Genomic DNA, 5178 nt, shown 5'->3' on the forward strand with positions numbered 1-5178 from the left:
AAACAACATATACTCACCTAATTAGTCACATAAGTATGCATATTGCATTTGTTTTAAGATTACTTTGATAAATTATCTGAAAAATATATTGTTTTTTTTTTTTTTTTGTTTTTTTTTTTTTTTGGGGGGGGGGGCAGGGCGGGGGTTGTTGGATGCTATGCCCACTAACACTGATGTAAACATTACATTTTGCTCTTGCCAGAAAGGTTTCATTAACAGTTAACATCATGATAATTTTAAGACTTCATTGTTTCTGCATATAAACATAAGATGTTCAGAGTTGAAGGAGCAAAGGCAACATTTTAGACTGAGGCTTGATCTTTGACTGGGCCATTCCTCAACTTGTGAGTATTCAAACTATTTCTGTGTAGTTTAGCTGAAAGCTTTGAATCGTTGCTTGCTTGAAAACAAATGTTCTCTAAAGCTGTTGTTTCTCTTTAACATGCATAGGAAAATATACAAAGTTTTATTTAAAATTACTACTACTTGTTAGGGTCTGTGTTTTTTCCGTTCGTCTTGTGTGGTTTTTGTGCTGTCTTTAAGTTTATTTTTATGTTGGGTGACGCCTGCTGCTTCCAGTAGCATCCACAAGATGCTTCCCCGTCGTCTATCTGGATCTCCCTGTGTCTCCTCGCGACGCTGCTGTCAGACGCCACAGTACCTACCTGCCGGTATCCGGATCCATCTGGTGCTGTTGCCCTCCGGACCAGTCGTGCTGTCGCTCTGTTCTCTACTGAACCTACCACCAGGAGACGACCGGTGGCTGATCCAGTCCGTGTTTTCCACCTCCCCTCCCCGATCACTCATTAAATACATTTACTGTTCTTTATTGCACTGAGTCGTGTTCTGCATGTGGGTTAAATCCCTTAACTCCACCATGACACTACTTGCTGCTGACTCATGGTGCCAGAGGACGAACCAACTCTGTTTGATTATTTGCTTTCCTGGAACTGATATGGTGCCAATGTTTGCAGTCCAAACACTCATCTCTGAGGACTCCCTTATTCAGTTACATGTGTTTTAACTGATGGTTGCATCACAAGACACACTTTTATTTGGATTAGTTTTATGTAAATTTAACGTGAGCTTAAATGTCTGTATTTTGTCCAATAATCCACTGAAGGTTTTGAGAATTACTTAATGAGAAACATTTCCATGTTTCTACTTTTAACACTGCACCGAGTTCATCAATATTTTCTCCTTTATTTCAGATAGAATAAACAGAATATGACCAACATACTCTTTAACCAAAAAGTGTGCTAATCATCATCTAAACAAACATCCTTATTGATTCCTGCAGAGGAAAATATCAATGCTGACTATTATTACAGCTTAGTTCTTCCTGTTGGTCACGGCTGGCCCTTTTATTTTTATCTGTTTAATCTGAACCACAGCCTCAGGCACACGTCGACCCATGTCTTAGGTTGTTTGTTTTTTGTTCTTTTTTGGACGGGTTTTACTGAAATGTCAGTTTCCCTCCTGAGTGACTAATAAAGATATTCTTATTCTTATTCTAAGCAGTTTACTGTGAAAGTTTCATATGTAAATAATGTGATGACTGGAAACTGAGACATCAGTAACCAGATACATGAAAGAAACGTCCCTGCCCTTCAGCCACTGGTTCAACATTACTAGTTTTCATGGGGCTGTTGACACACCTCAGAACAAACATCCTTATTCAGCTTCATGCTTCACTGAAAATGTTCCCACCGTTTCATTATTGCTTCACACTCAAAGAAAAGTTATAGTGCAATTTCTAGTGTTTTCCCATAATTGAGTGGATTAGCAGTAATAATTTTGCTGATTTTGCATATTTTAATGCAAAATTACCAGATGAAATCAAAACAGGGTCTAAAAATTGATTTAAATTGGGTTCCCATATGATGTATTCAGACCCCAATGATGTCATGGAGCGATTTTATAGTACCAGAAACACCAGTTTGGACTTCTGCTCTAGTACTGGGGATTAAAATGTTATCATATTGAAAAGTAGATATTTTAAAAAATTAACTCAGTTGGATTTTTATAACAGCTAAAACTTATTCAGCGACATTTATGGGTGTCCCAGTAATAACTAACTGGACGTAATGACTAAATGCAAATTATTTGTATCTCACTGAGGACGAATATTACATGTTTCTTTTTAATTTTATTGAAATTATACAAACTCCTAACAAGAGATTCAGTTTCACTATATTTGCACATCTTCCCTATCCAGCTGCTTCAGTCACCTGACAGTTAAAGAGAAGGAAAACACCAAACATCAATGTAAGCAAGCTGCACAAGCATAGCTAAACCTGTCTGCCTCCTGTCTGAAAACAAAAAACAAAAAAAATCTATTCTGCTACACAAGGGAAACTAACAAAAAGCTGTTGAAACCTGTAAACATGAGAATACAGAGATTAAAACTGATGAAATATTAACTTTAGGGTAAGAAATTAGATCTGGGGCCAACAGAAGCTAAGAAGTACGCATGGTGGTGTGCATCCCAGTAATGCCACCATGCATGACCCCAGTCTACAAGTGGTGGTTTCTTGTTTTTTTCATAAAGAAATGCTGAATGATGTGTAGCAATTTTTTTATGTTTATTCAGTGGATGCAAGAGTTTTTCTGCAGGTAAAAACATGTATGTTAATCCCTACACATACACTCACTGGTCACTTTATTAGGTACACCTTGCTGGTACCGGGTTGGACCCTCTTTTGCCTTCAGAACTGCCTTAATCCTTCATGGCAGAGATTCAACAAGGTACTGGAAACACTCCTCAGAGAGTCTGGTCCAAATTGACCTGACAGCATCAAACAGTTGCTGCAGATTTGTTGGCTGCACATCCATGATGTGAATCTCCGGTTCCACCACATCCCAAAGGTTTCTATTGGACTGAGATCCGGTGACTGTGGAGGCCAGTCGAGTTCAGTGAACTGATTTTTCAAGAAACCAGTCTGAGATGATTCAGGCTTTATGGCATGAAGTGTTGTCCTGCTGGAAGTAGCCATCAGAAGATGGTCCACTGTGGTCATAAAGGGATGGACATGGTCAGCAGCAATACTCAGGTAGGCTGTGGCGTTGACACGATGCTCAGTTGGTACTAATAGGTCCAAAGTGTGGCAGGAAAATATCCTCCACACCATTACATCACCACCAGTCTGAACCTTTGATACCAGGCAGGATGGATCCAGGCTTCATGTTGTTGACGCCAAATTCTGACCTGACCATCTGAATGTCGCAGCAGAAATCCAGACTCTTCAGACCAGGCAACGTTTTTACATCTTCTATTGTCCAGTTTCTGTGAGCCTGTGTGAACTGTTGCCTCTGCTTCCGGTTCTTAGCTGACAGGAGGCACCTGGTGGGGTCTTCTGCTGCTGTAGTCCAGCCGCCTCAAGGTTTGATGTGTTGAGCTTTCAGAGATGCTCTTCTCCAGACCTCGGTTGTAACCGGTGGTTATTTGAGTTACTGTTGCCGTTCTATCAGCTGGATCCAGACTGACTGTTCTCCTCTGACCTCTGACCTGAACAAGGCATTTGGGCCTACAGAACTGAGACTCACTGGATATTTTCTCTTTTTCTGACCATTCTCTGTAAAGCCTAGAGATGGCTCTGAGTGAAAATCCTAGCAGATCAGCAGTTTGTGAAAAACTCAGACCAGCCCGTCTGGCACCAACAACCATAATTCAAAGTCACTTAAATCACCTTTCTTCCTCGTTCTGATGCTCGGCTTGAACTGCAGCAGATCGTCTTGGCCGTGACTATATGCTTAAATGCATTGAGTTGCTGCCATGTGATTGGCTGTTTCGACATTTGCATTAATAAGCAGTTGGACAGGTGTGCCTGTCCAATAAAGTGGCCGGTGAGTTTACTTCTCAATTTTGAAAAGTGTACAGTACAAAAGAAAGAACTATAGGAAAATGCTAATTACGCAACTGGTTTTTAAGTGACTCAATCAGGCTAAGCTTAACATAATTTCGTCAGATGTCAAAGATACGTATGAATGTAAAAAAACAGAAAGTAGAGGCTGTAAACTATCATGGGCTGAACATCTCAGAGAAATAGAGAAAGTCAGTGGATGAGAAAGTTTGCTATTTCAGAATTTATTTGGCAAATGTGTTTCCATCTCCATTTTAGCGAATTAACTGTCAGAAAAACCAAAAACCACCTCAATCGAGTGCAAAAACTTTTTCTACAAAATTGAAAATTGAAATTATTTCAAATTTCATTGTTTCCAATGAGTGTTTCTACTATAATACTTCGAAATGTGCATAAAAACACTGATGGAAACATACAGTAACTAATGACTAACATGATGTGTTCGTTAAATACCGTATTTTCCGCACTAAAAGGCGCACCGGATTATAAGGCGCACCTTCAACGAATGGCCTATTTTAAAACTTTTTTCATATATAAGGCGCACTGCATTATAAGGTGCATAGAATAGACGCTTCAATTTGGGTTGCCAATTTGTTCCGTACTCTATTTTTACACATCAACATTTGTAAAGAAGTGGTCCCCGAGTACTTTATATAGTAGTCTTCCCCAGTCATGGTTTCACTCACGGTGTTGGTGTTGCGATATTGTGCCCAACTGCTTTCTGGGTAACACAGACCAACCGACACGCTGCCGCCGCAGTCTCTGTCTCTCTTCCCCCGCCCCTCCCCCCTTGGCTCCCCCCCTGGTATTATCAAACTTTATTAACAAACCAGCGTTCTGGCACTTCTTCTACGGGGGAAAATGAAGTCGGCGGCTGCTTACCGTAGTTGCTAGACCTGTTGTGGCTCAATATTGATCCATATATAAGGCGCACCGGACTATAAGGCGCACTGTCGACTTTTGAGGAAACTGAAGGTTTCTAGGTGCGCCTTAAAGTGCGGAAAATACGGTAAATAAAAAGAGCATGTTCTGTGTTCAGGCTTAAGGTGACTTAAGTACACAGCATTTTTAATAGCATCTGCTACTGATGTGTTAGCTTGATATACATATAACAGATTCAGATTGCATATTTAGGTGGAAGATTAATTTGAAATTAGAAAGAGATGAATGATCAGTTAGATTGTTTTCTAAGCAAATTACACAGAACTGAAACAACGCCCAGGCTGATGTTAGATGATAGTTCTGAGAAATGTAACATAATACTACATCTGGAAAGAATATTGGTTATTTAATATATTTATTTTACCGTGTGTGT

The 5178-nt window shown here is 39.8% G+C and overlaps 1 long non-coding RNA gene across 1 annotated transcript in view; it reads right to left on the reverse strand.

Annotated features, from left to right (window-relative positions):
- LOC145548954 (uncharacterized) overlaps positions 1-5178 on the reverse strand; it is a 120645-nt gene that overhangs the window by 108238 nt on the left and 7229 nt on the right. The gene's annotated exons all lie outside the window — the stretch shown is intronic.

The sequence above is a fragment of the Poecilia reticulata genome, chromosome 18 (genome assembly GCF_904066995.2).
Source record: "Poecilia reticulata chromosome 18, P_reticulata-male-v2, whole genome shotgun sequence".
Classification (NCBI taxonomy): Eukaryota; Metazoa; Chordata; class Actinopteri; order Cyprinodontiformes; family Poeciliidae; genus Poecilia; species Poecilia reticulata.